Source organism: Polypterus senegalus, unplaced genomic scaffold (assembly GCF_016835505.1).
Source record: "Polypterus senegalus isolate Bchr_013 unplaced genomic scaffold, ASM1683550v1 scaffold_8339, whole genome shotgun sequence".
NCBI classification, from domain to species: domain Eukaryota; kingdom Metazoa; phylum Chordata; class Cladistia; order Polypteriformes; family Polypteridae; genus Polypterus; species Polypterus senegalus.
The window spans coordinates 1-12,597 of NW_024381773.1; the positions used below are offsets into that span (position 1 = coordinate 1).

At 44.4% G+C, this 12,597-nt stretch overlaps 8 non-coding genes and 1 pseudogene across 8 annotated transcripts; all 9 read left to right on the forward strand.

Moving 5' to 3' along the window:
- Positions 1–44: 44 nt before the first annotated feature.
- LOC120520915 lies at positions 45–152 on the forward strand (annotated as a pseudogene).
- A 1,358-nt stretch (positions 153–1,510) lies between these two features.
- On the forward strand, positions 1,511–1,626 carry LOC120520916. The gene has a single exon (XR_005631908.1). It is a non-coding gene; the product is annotated as a U5 spliceosomal RNA (small nuclear RNA).
- A 1,406-nt stretch (positions 1,627–3,032) lies between these two features.
- On the forward strand, positions 3,033–3,148 carry LOC120520917. Its single transcript, XR_005631909.1, has one exon. It is a non-coding gene; the product is annotated as a U5 spliceosomal RNA (small nuclear RNA).
- A 1,389-nt stretch (positions 3,149–4,537) lies between these two features.
- LOC120520918 lies at positions 4,538–4,652 on the forward strand. The gene has a single exon (XR_005631910.1). It is a non-coding gene; the product is annotated as a U5 spliceosomal RNA (small nuclear RNA).
- A 1,387-nt stretch (positions 4,653–6,039) lies between these two features.
- On the forward strand, positions 6,040–6,153 carry LOC120520919. Its single transcript, XR_005631911.1, has one exon. It is a non-coding gene; the product is annotated as a U5 spliceosomal RNA (small nuclear RNA).
- A 1,388-nt stretch (positions 6,154–7,541) lies between these two features.
- LOC120520911 lies at positions 7,542–7,655 on the forward strand. Its single transcript, XR_005631905.1, has one exon. It is a non-coding gene; the product is annotated as a U5 spliceosomal RNA (small nuclear RNA).
- Positions 7,656–9,045: 1,390 nt separating this feature from the next.
- LOC120520914 lies at positions 9,046–9,156 on the forward strand. Its single transcript, XR_005631907.1, has one exon. It is a non-coding gene; the product is annotated as a U5 spliceosomal RNA (small nuclear RNA).
- Positions 9,157–10,538: 1,382 nt separating this feature from the next.
- Positions 10,539–10,652, forward strand: LOC120520912. The gene has a single exon (XR_005631906.1). It is a non-coding gene; the product is annotated as a U5 spliceosomal RNA (small nuclear RNA).
- Positions 10,653–12,049: 1,397 nt separating this feature from the next.
- Positions 12,050–12,165, forward strand: LOC120520910. Its single transcript, XR_005631904.1, has one exon. It is a non-coding gene; the product is annotated as a U5 spliceosomal RNA (small nuclear RNA).
- Positions 12,166–12,597: the final 432 nt, after the last annotated feature.

Consider the following 12,597-nt stretch of genomic DNA (forward strand, 5'->3'; position numbering starts at 1 on the left):
CAGCTTGAGAGCCTCACTGGCGTGTCTTCTTCTGGCCAACACACATGCTCTGGGTTCCTTCATCCCATAAATCTTTGCCTTTTACTAAAGATTTCCGTGGAAGGACCGTTAAAGATCTCAAGAATTTTGCACAGCCTGTTTCGTACAGGCTCTCTGAGCTGGTTAAAAAGAAGTTGTGTCTTTCCTGTCTCTGTTCCCCTGGTTTAACCGTACTGATGTTGCATGTAACTCTTAGGTAGGATTTCAGAGGGTTTGCGATGGTATCTGCTGTGAGTTTTTTCGGGTAATTCTTTGGGAGTTTTCAGGGCTCTCGCTCTTTGTATGCACGCTCTGCATATTAAAGATAAGGAATCGAATTGCCTTGTGTGAGGAAGACATAAAGCTCGCTATCTAAGCACACAAGCAGATCTTTAGCTCGGGTCATATCTCTTACAAAACCATGCAGAAGATACCTTGGGATTCTGGAAAAACTTTCAGATGATGGCACAGCTACATACCTCAACAGTGGCAAGCACAGCATAGGTAATATGCTGAACCCAAATCTCCCATTCTTCAGACTTTTAAACATGGGTAACACTTCAAAATCTTATCAGCGGGAGTATCCGAGAAGGACTTTGTTATTCCTGGTTTGTAATTGTTTATTTTTGTCTTTCACTCTTCTTTGAGGAAAATTTTGCAAAATGGAAAAATGTGCATCAAAGGACATGGCGTTAAGTACCCGTTGATTGCTGCTGATTTCTGAATTCCGTGGAAATAATATTGTTTTCAATGTGTGACCTGAATGTAGCCATCGATACAAGGTTTAACTTGATCTCCAAGGCTTGACTCCCAAACACTGCACTTTTGCACTGACATACGCGATGCCACGTGCCTCAATCTGTAGAGTTTCCGGGTGAAACAGGACATCAAGTCCCAACCCACCTCTGAGATTTCGACTGATTCAATAATGAGGAGCCCACCCAGTGTCTGCACACTATTAGGATTTCACTCGATAGATCACTTAACCCTTGAAGTCGATCGTGTGGTTCTCGTGCATCTAGTGGCCTGAAGTGACATGGCGAGAACCCATCGGCAAGCACGGTCTGGACATTGGTGTAAAGAAGAATTCACCAGCTCTGGACGTGTCTATTGTCTATTCCAGTTGTTCCTTTTTCCCAAGGAAGGAAAATCAGGAGAAGTGGAAATAGCGATGGATACCCAGGACAAGCTGACTTCTGTCTAGAGGCCTTGCAAGAATTCAGATGTTGATTAGCAGAAGTGGCGTTTCTTTGTATCTCTTAGAGTTTCTTGCCCCTACCCATGATGCATTGCAGAGTGTGCACACTCAACATATTCAGTTCCATATAATCTAAATTCCTTTGGCTGCGACTGTTTTAACGCTTCTCTGGTGCTCCTCACCTAGTTGTCCTTTACGCTCACCTTCTACCTTCAGTTTTTTGTAAGTCTGACAAGGTGTAAGTAGCTGTCAGGCCTCACTGGCCGTGTTCTCTTCTTCCTGGTCGCAACACACATGCTCTGGGTTCCCTTCATCCCGAATAAATCTTTCGCCTTTTACTAAAGATTTCCGTGGAGAGGACCGTTAAAGAGTCTCAAAGAATTTTTGCACAGCCTGTTTCAGACAGGCTCTCTGAGCTTGGCTAAAAAGAAGTTGTGTCTTTCCTCCTGTCTCTACCTTTCCCCTGGTTTAACCGTACTGATGTTGCATGTAACTCTTAGGTAGGATTTCAGAGGGTTATCTTGATGGTATCTGCTGTGAGTTTTTTTTCCGGGGTAATTCTTTGGGAGTTTTCAGGGCTCTGGCTGCTTGTGTATGCACGCTCTGCATATTAAAGATAAGGAATCGAATTGCCTTGTGTGAGGAAGACATAAAGCTCGCTATATCTAAGCACACAAGCAGATCTTTAGCTCTTGGTCATATCTCTTACAAAACCATGCAGAAGATACCTTGGGATTCTGGAAAAACTTTCAGATGATGGCACAGCTACATACCTCAACAGTGGCAAGCACAGCATAGGGTAATATGCTGAATCCAAATCTCCCATTCTTCAGACTTTTAAACATGGGTAACACTTCAAAAATCTTATCAGCGGGAGTATCCGAGAAGGACTTTTGTTATTCCTGGTTTGTAATTGTTTATTTTGTCTTCACTCTTCTTTGAGGAAAATTTTGCAAAATGGAAAAATGTGCATCAAAGGACATGGCGTTTAAGTACCCCGTTGATTGCTGCTGATTTCTGAATTCCGTGGAAATAATATTGTTTTCAATGTGTGACCTGAATGTAGCCATCGATACAAGGTTTAACTTGATCTCCAAGGCTTGCCTCCCAAACACTGCACTTTTGCACTGACATAACGCGATGCCACGCGCCTCAATCTGTAGAGTTTCCGGGTGAAACAGGACATCCAAGTCCCAACCCACCTCTGAGATTTCGACTGATTCAATAATGAGGAGCCCACCCAGTGTCTGCACACTATTAGGATTTCACTCGATAGATCACTTAACCCTTGAAGTCGATCGTGTGGTTCTCGTGCATCTAGTGGCCTGAAGTGACATGACGAGAACCCTATCGGCAAGCACGGTCTGGACATTGGTGTAAAAGAAGAATTCACCAGCTCTGGACGTGTCTATTGTCTATTCCAGTTGTTCCCTTTTGTGGCCCAAGGAAGTGGGAAAATCAGGAGAAGTGGAAATAGCGATGGATACCCAGGACAAGCTGACTTCTGTCTAGAGGCCTTGCAAGAATTCTGATGTTGATTAGCATAAGTGGCGTTTGTTTCTATCTCTGGGTGGTGGGCAGGGAGTTTCTTGCCCCTACCATGATGCATTGCAGAGGTATGCACACTCAACATATTCAGTTCCATATAATCTAAATTCCTTTGGCTGCGACTGTTTTAATGCTTCTCTGGTGCTCCTCACCTAGTTGTCCTTTGGCGCTTCACCTTCTACCTTCAGTTTTTTGTAAGTCTGACAAGGTGTGCATGTCACGCTGCAGAGGCCTCACTGGCGTGTTCTCTTCCTGGCCGTAACACACATGCTCTGGGTTCCCTTCATCCCGAATAAATCTTTCGCCTTTTACTAAAGATTTCCGTGGAGAGGATCAAGTAAAGAGTCTCAAAGAATTTTTGCACAGCCTGTTCTGTACAGGCTCTCTGAGCTTAGTTCAAAAAGAAGTTGTGTCTTTTCCTGTCTCTGTTCCCCTGGTTTAACTGCATAGATGTTGCATGTAACTCTTAGGTAGGATTTCAGAGGGTTTGCGATGGTATCTGCTGTGAGTTTTTTTCGGAGTAATTCTTTGGGAGTTTTCAGGGCTCTCGCCTGTGTACGCACGCCTGCATATAAAAGATAAGGAATCGAATTGCCTTGTGTGAGGAAGACATAAAGCTCGCTATCTATGCACACAAGCAGATATTTAGCTGCGGGTCATATCTCTTACAAAACCATGCAGAAAATACCTTAGGCTTCTGTAAAAACTTTCAGATGATGGCACAGCTACATACCTCAACAGTGGCAAGCACAGCATAGGTAATATGCTGAATCCAAATCTCCCATTCTTCAGACTTTTAAACATGGGTAACACTTCAAAAATCTTATCAGCGGGAGTATCCGAGAAGGACTTTGTTATTCCTGGTTTGTAATTGTTTATTTTTGTCTTTCACTCTTCTTTGAGGAAAATTTTGCAAATGGAAAAATGTGCATCACAGGACATGGCGCTATAAGTACCCCGCTGATTGCTGCTGATTTCTGAATTCCGTGGAAATAATATTGTTTTCAATGTGTGACCTGAATGTAGCCATCGATACAAGGTTTAACTTGATCTCCAAGGCTTGCCTCCCAAACACTGCACTTTTGCACTGACATAACGCGATGCCACGTGCCTCAATCTGTAGAGTTTCCGGGTGAAACAGGACATCCAAGTCCCAACCCACCTCTGAGATTTCGACTGATTCAATAATGAGGAGCCCACCCAGTGTCTGCACACTATTAGGATTTCACTCGATAGATCACTTAACCCTTGAAGTCGATCGTGGTGGTTCTCGCGCATCTAGTGGCCTGAAGTGACATGACGAGAACCCTATCGGCAAGCACGGTCTGGACATTGGTGTAAAGAAGAATTCACCAGCTCTGGACGTGTCTATTGTCTATTCCAGTTGTTCCCTTTGCGCCCAAGGAAGCGGGAAAATCAGGAGAAGTGGAAATAGCGATGGATACCCAGGACAAGCTGACTTCTGTCTAGAGGCCTTGCAAGAATTCAGATGTTGATTAGCATAAGTGGCGTTTCTTTGTATCTCTGGGTGGTGGGCGGGAGTTTCTTGCCCCTACCCATGATGCATTGCAGAGTGTGCACACTCAACATATTCAGTTCCATATAATCTAAATTCCTTTGGCTGCGACTGTTTTAATGCTTCTCTGGTGCTCCTCACCTAGTTGTCCTTTGGCGCCACCTTCTACCTTCAGTTTTTGTAAGTCTGACAAGGTGTCGCATGTCAGCTGCGCAGGCCTCACTGGCCGTGTTCTCTTCTTCCTGGCCGCAACACACATGCTCTGGGTTCCCTTCATCCCGAATAAATCTTTCGCCTTTTACTAAAGATTTCCGTGGAGAGGACCGTAAAGAGTCTCAAAGAATTTTTGCACAGCCTGTTTCGTACAGGCTCTCTGAGCTTGGTTAAAAAGAAGTTGTGTCTTTCCTGTCTCTGTTCCCCTGGTTTAACCGTACTGATGTTGCATGTAACTCTTAGGTAGGATTTCAGAGGGTTTAGTATGGTATCTGCTGTGAGTTTTTTTCCGGGTAATTCTTTGGGAGTTTTCAGGGCTCTCGCTCTTGTATGCACGCTCTGCATATTAAAGATAAGGAATCGAATTGCCTTGTGTGAGGAAGACATAAAGCTCGCTATCTAAGCACACAAGCAGATCTTTAGCTGCGGGTCATATCTCTTACAAAACCATGCAGAAGATACCTTGGGATTCTGGAAAACTTTCAGATGATGGCACAGCTACATACCTCAACAGTGGCAAGCACAGCATAGGTAATATGTTGAATCCAAATCTCCCATTCTTCAGACTTTTAAACATGGGTAACACTTCAAAAATCTTATCAGCGGGGAGTATCCGAGAAGGACTTTGTTATTCCTGGTTTGTAATTGTTTATTTTTGTCTTTCACTCTTCTTTGAGGAAAATTTTGCAAAATGGAAAATGTGCATCAAAGGACATGGCGCTTAAGTACCCCGCTGATTGCTGCTGATTTCTGAATTCGTGGAAATAATATTGTTTTCAATGTGTGACCTGAATGTAGCCATCGATACAAGGTTTAACTTGATCTCCAAGGCTTGCCTCCCAAACACTGCACTTTTGCACTGACATAACGCGATGCCACGCGGCCTCAATCTGTAGAGTTTCCGGGTGAAACAGGACATCCAAGTCCCAACCCACCTCTGAGATTTCGACTGATTCAATAATGAGGAGCCCACCCAGTGTCTGCACACTATTAGGATTTCACTCGATAGATCACTTAACCCTTGAAGTCGATCGTGTGGTTCTCGTGCATCTAGTGGCCTGAAGTGACATGACGAGAACCCTATCGGCAAGCACGGTCTGGACATTGGTGTAAAGAAGAATTCACCAGCTCTGGACGTGTCTATTGTCTATTCCAGTTGTTCCCTTTTGCGCCCAAGGAAGCGCAAAATCAGGAGAAGTGGAAATAGCGATGGATACCCAGGACAAGCTGACTTCTGTCTAGAGGCCTTGCAAGAATTCAGATGTTGATTAGCATAAGTGGCGTTTCTTTGTATCTCTGGGTGGTGGGCGGGAGTTTCTTGCCCCTACCCATGATGCATTGCAGAGTGTGCACACTCAACATATTCAGTTCCATATAATCTAAATTCCTTTGGCTGCGACTGTTTTAATGCTTCTCTGGTGCTCCTCACCTAGTTGTCCTTTGGCGCTCACCTTCTACCTTCAGTTTTTTTGTAAGTCTGACAAGGTGTCGCATGTCAGCTGCGCAGGCCTCACTGGCGTGTTTCTTCTTCCTGGCCGCAACACACATGCTCTGGGTTCCTTCATCCCAATAAATCTTTCGCCTTTTACTAAAGATTTCCGTGGAGAGGACCGTTAAAGAGTCTCAAAGAATTTTTGCACAGCCTGTTTCGTACAGGCTCTCTGAGCTTGGTTAAAAAAAGAAGTTGTGTCTTTCCTGTCTCTGTTCCCCCTGGTTTAACCGTACTGATGTTGCATGTAACTCTTAGGTAGGATTTCAGAGGGTTTAGCGATGGTATCTGCTGTGAGTTTTTTTCCGGGTAATTCTTTGGGAGTTTTCAGGGCTCTCGCCTTGTGTACGCACGCCTGCATATTAAAGATAAGGAATCGAATTGCCTTGTGTGAGGAAGACATAAAGCTCGCTATCTAAGCACACAAGCAGATCTTTAGCTGCGGGTCATATCTCTTACAAAACCATGCAGAAGATACCTTGGGATTCTGGAAAAACTTTCAGATGATGGCACAGCTACATACCTCAACAGTGGCAAGCACAGCATAGGTAATATGCTGAATCCAAATCTCCCATTCTTCAGACTTTTAAACATGGGTAACACTTCAAAAATCTTATCAGCGGGGAGTATCCGAGAAGGACTTTGTTATTCCTGGTTTGTAATTGTTTATTTTGTCTTTCACTCTTCTTTGAGGAAAATTTTGCAAATGGAAAAATGTGCATCAAAGGACATGGCGCTTAAGTACCCGCTGATTGCTGCTGATTTCTGAATTCGTGGAAATAATATTGTTTTCAATGTGTGACCTGAATGTAGCCATCGATACAAGGTTTAACTTGATCTCCAAGGCTTGCCTCCCAAACACTGCACTTTTGCACTGACATAACGCTGATGCCACGTGCCTCAATCTGTAGAGTTTCCGGGTGAAACAGGACATCCAAGTCCCAACCCACCTCTGAGATTTCGACTGATTCAATAATGAGGAGCCCACCCAGTGTCTGCACACTATTAGGATTTCACTCGATAGATCACTTAACCCTTGAAGTCGATCGGTGGTTCTCGTGCATCTAGTGGCCTGAAGTGACATGACGAGAACCCTATCGGCAAGCACGGTCTGGACATTGGTGTAAAGAAGAATTCACCAGCTCTGGACGTGTCTATTGTCTATTCCAGTTGTTCCCTTTGCGCCCAAGGAAGCGGGAAAATCAGGAGAAGTGGAAATAGCGATGGATACCCAGGACAAGCTGACTTCTGTCTAGAGGCCTTGCAAGAATTCAGATGTTGATTAGCATAAGTGGCGTTTCTTTGTATCTCTGGGTGGTGGGCGGGAGTTTCTTGCCCCTACCCATGATGCATTGCAGAGTGTGCACACTCAACATATTCAGTTCCATATAATCTAAATTCCTTTGGCTGCGACTGTTTTAATGCTTCTCTGGTGCTCCTCACCTAGTTGTCCTTTGGCGCCACCTTCTACCTTCAGTTTTTGTAAGTCTGACAAGGTGTCGCATGTCAGCTGCGCAGGCCTCACTGGCCGTGTTCTCTTCTTCCTGGCCGCAACACACATGCTCTGGGTTCCTTCATCCCGAATAAATCTTTCGCTTTTACTAAAGATTTCCGTGGAGAGGACCGCTAAAGAGTCTCAAAGAATTTTTGCACAGCCTGTTTCGTGACAGGCTCTCTGAGCTTGGTTAAAAAAGAAGTTGTGTCTTTCCTGTCTCTGTTCCCCCTGGTTTAACCGTACTGATGTTGCATGTAACTCTTAGGTAGGATTTCAGAGGGTTTTATGGCGGTATCTGCTGTGAGTTTTTTTCCGGGTAATTTTTGGGAGTTTCAGGGCTCTCGCCTTGTGTACGCGACGCCTGCATATTAAAGATAAGGAATCGAATTGCCTTGTGTGAGGAAGACATAAAGCTCGCTATCTAAGCACACAAGCAGATCTTTAGCTGCGGGTCATATCTCTTACAAAACCATGCAGAAGATACCTTGGGATTCTGGAAAAACTTTCAGATGATGGCACAGCTACATACCTCAACAGTGGCAAGCACAGCATAGGTAATATGCTGAATCCAAATCTCCCATTCTTCAGACTTTTAAACATGGGTAACACTTCAAAAATCTTATCAGAGGGAGTATCCGAGAAGGACTTTGTTATTCCTGGTTTGTAATTGTTTATTTTGTCTTTCACTCTTCTTTGAGGAAAATTTTGCAAAATGGAAAAATGTGCATCAAAGGACATGGCGTTTAAGTACCCCGCTGATTGCTGCTGATTTCTGAATTCCGTGGAAATAATATTGTTTTCAATGTGTGACCTGAATGTAGCCATCGATACAAGGTTTAACTTGATCTCCAAGGCTTGCCTCCCAAACACTGCACTTTTGCACTGACATAACGCTGATGCCACGTGCCTCAATCTGTAGAGTTTCCGGGTGAAACAGGACATCCAAGTCCCAACCCACCTCTGAGATTTCGACTGATTCAATAATGAGGAGCCCACCCAGTGTCTGCACACTATTAGGATTTCACTCGATAGATCACTTAACCCTTGAAGTCGATCGTGTGGTTCTCGTGCATCTAGTGGCCTGAAGTGACATGACGAGAACCCTATCGGCAAGCACGGTCTGGACATTGGTGTAAAGAAGAATTCACCAGCTCTGGACGTGTCTATTGTCTATTCCAGTTGTTCCTTTTGCGGCCCAAGGAAGCGGAAAATCAGGAGAAGTGGAAATAGCGATGCATACCCAGGACAAGCTGACTTCTGTCTAGAGGCCTTGCAAGAATTCAGATGTTGATTAGCATAAGTGGCGTTTCTTTGTATCTCTGGGTGGTGGGCGGGAGTTTCTTGCCCCTACCCATGATGCATTGCAGAGTGTGCACACTCAACATATTCAGTTCCATATAATCTAAATTCCTTTGGCTGCGACTGTTTTAATGCTTCTCTGGTGCTCCTCACCTAGTTGTCCTTTGGCGCCACCTTCTACCTTCAGTTTTTTGTAAGTCTGACAAGGTGTCGCATGTCAGCTGCGAGGCCTCACTGGCCGTGTTCTCTTCTTCCTGGCCGCAACACACATGCTCTGGGTTCCTTCATCCCAATAAATCTTTCGCTTTTACTAAAGATTTCCGTGGAGAGGACCGTAAAGAGTCTCAAAGAATTTTGCACAGCCTGTTTCGTACAGGCTCTCTGAGCTTGGTTAAAAAGAAGTTGTGTCTTTCCTGTCTCTGTTCCCCTGGTTTAACCGCACTGATGTTGCATGTAACTCTTAGGTAGGATTTCAGAGGGTTTCGATGGTATCTGCTGTGAGTTTTTTTCCGTAATTCTTTGGGAGTTTTCAGGGCTCTCGCCTTGTGTACGCACGCTCTGCATATTAAAGATAAGGAATCGAATTGCCTTGTGTGAGGAAGACATAAAGCTCGCTATCTAAGCACACAAGCAGATCTTTAGCTGCAGGTCATATCTCTTACAAAACCATGCAGAAGATACCTTGGGATTCTGGAAAACTTTCAGATGATGGCACAGCTACATACCTCAACAGTGGCAAGCACAGCATAGGTAATATGCTGAATCCAAATCTCCCATTCTTCAGACTTTTAAACATGGGTAACACTTCAAAAATCTTATCAGCGAGGAGTATCCGAGAAGGACTTTGTTATTCCTGGTTTGTAATTGTTTATTTTTGTCTTTCACTCTTCTTTGAGGAAAATTTTGCAAAATGGAAAATGTGCATCAAAGGACATGGCTTAAGTACCCCGCTGATTGCTGCTGATTTCTGAATTCGTGGAAATAATATTGTTTTCAATGTGTGACCTGAATGTAGCCATCGATACAAGGTTTAACTTGATCTCCAAGGCTTGCCTCCCAAACACTGCACTTTTGCACTGACATAACGCTGATGCCACGTGCCTCAATCTGTAGAGTTTCCGGGTGAAACAGGACATCCAAGTCCCAACCCACCTCTGAGATTTCGACTGATTCAATAATGAGGAGCCCACCCAGTGTCTGCACACTATTAGGATTTCACTTCGATAGATCACTTAACCCTTGAAGTCGATCGCGGTGGTTCTCGCGTGCATCTAGTGGCCTGAAGTGACATGACGAGAACCCCATCGGCAAGCACGGGTCTGGACATTGGTGTAAAGAAGAATTCACCAGCTCTGGACGTGTCTATTGTCTATTCCAGTTGTTCCCTTTATGCCCAAGGAAGCGGAAAATCAGGAGAAGTGGAAATAGCGATGGATACCCAGGACAAGCTGACTTCTGTCTAGAGGCCTTGCAAGAATTCAGATGTTGATTAGCATAAGTGGCGCTTTTGTATCTCTGGGTGGTGGGGGCGGAGTTTCTTGCCCCTACCCATGATGCATTGCAGACTGTGCACACTCAACATATTCAGTTCCATATAATCTAAATTCCTTTGGCTGCGACTGACTTTAATGCTTCTCTGGTGCTCCTCACCTAGTTGTCCTTTGCCACCTTCTACCTTCAGTTTTTGTAAGTCTGACAAGGTGTCGCATGTCAGCTGCGTGAGGCCTCACTGGCCGTGTTCTTCTTCCTGGCCGTAACACACATGCTCTGGGTTCCCTTCATCCCGAATAAATCTTCGCTTTTACTAAAGATTTCCGTGGAGAGGACCGCTAAAGAGTCTCAAAGAATTTTTGCACAGCCTGTTTCGTACAGGCTCTCTGAGCTTGGTTAAAAAAAGAAGTTGTGTCTTTCCTGTCTCTGTTCCCCCTGGTTTAACCGTACTGATGTTGCATGTAACTCTTAGGTAGGATTTCAGAGGGTTTGATGCGGTATCTGCTGTGAGTTTTTTCCGGGTAATTCTTTTTGGGAGTTTTCAGGGCTCTCGCTTTGGTGTGTGACGCTTCGCATATTAAAGATAAGGAATCGAATTGCCTTGTGTGAGGAAGACATAAAGCTCGCTATCTAAGCACACAAGCAGATCTTTAGCTGCGGGTCATCATCTCTTACAAAACCATGCAGAAGATACCTTGGGATTCTGGAAAAACTTTCAGATGATGGCACAGATACATACCTCAACAGTGGCAAGCACAGCATAGGTAATATGCTGAATCCAAATCTCCCATTCTTCAGACTTTTAAACATGGGTAACACTTCAAAAATCTTATCAGCGGGGAGTATCCGAGAAGGACTTTGTTATTCCTGGTTTGTAATTGTTTATTTTTGTCTTTCACTCTTCTTTGAGGAAAAATTTTGCAAAATGGAAAAATGTGCATCAAAGGACATACGCTAAGTACCCTGCTGATTGCTGCTGATTTCTGAATTCGTGGAAATGGTATTGTTTTCTAATGTGTGACCTGAATGTAGCCATCGATACAAGGTTTAACTTGATCTCCAAGGCTTGCCTCCCAAACACTGCACTTTTGCACTGACATAACGCGATGCCACGTGCTCCTCAATCTGTAGAGTTTCCGGGTGAAACAGGACATCCAAGTCCCAATCAAATTCTCTGAGATTTCGACTGATTCAATAATGAGAGCACCCAGTGTCTGCACACTATTAGGATTTCACTCGATAGATCACTTAACCCTTGAAGTCGATCGTGTGGTTCTCGTGCATCTAGTGGCCTGAAGTGACATGAGAGAACCCTATCGGCAAGCACGGTCTGGACATTGGTGTAAAGAAGAATTCACCAGCTCTGGACGTGTCTATTGTCTATTCCAGTTGTTCCTTTTGCGGCCCAAGGAAGCGGGAAAATCAGGAGAAGTGGAAATAGCGATGGATACCCAGGACAAGCTGACTTCTGTCTAGAGGCCTTGCAAGAATTCAGATGTTGATTAGCATAAGTGGCGTTTCTTTGTATCTCTGGGTGGTGGGCGGGAGTTTCTTGCCCCTACCCATGATGCATTGCAGAGTGTGCACACTCAACATATTCAGTTCCATATAATCTAAATTCCTTTGGCTGCGACTGTTTTAATGCTTCTCTGGTGCTCCTCACCTAGTTGTCCTTTGGCGCTCACCTTCTACCTTCAGTTTTTTTGTAAGTCTGACAAGGTGTCGCATGTCAGCTGCGCAGGCCTCACTGGCCGTGTTCTCTTCTTCCTGGCCGCAACACACATGCTCTGGGTTCCCTTCATCCCGAATAAATCTTTCGCCTTTTACTAAAGATTTCCGTGGAGAGGACCGTTAAAGAGTCTCAAAGAATTTTTGCACAGCCTGTTTCGTACAGGCTCTCTGAGCTTGGTTAAAAAGAAGTTGTGTCTTTCCTGTCTCTGTTCCCCCTGGTTTAACCGTACTGATGTTGCATGTAACTCTTAGGTAGGATTTCAGAGGGTTTGCGATGGTATCTGCTGTGAGTTTTTTCCGGGTAATTCTTTGGGAGTTTTCAGGGCTCTCGCTCTTGTGTACATCGCTCTGCATATTAAAGATAAGGAATCGAATTGCCTTGTGTGAGGAAGACATAAAGCTCGCTATCTAAGCACACAAGCAGATCTTTAGCTCTGGTCATATCTCTTACAAAACCATGCAGAAGATACCTTGGGATTCTGGAAAACTTTCAGATGATGGCACAGCTACATACCTCAACAGTGGCAAGCACAGCATAGGTAATATGCTGAATCAAATCTCCCATTCTTCAGACTTTTAAACATGGTAACACTTCAAAA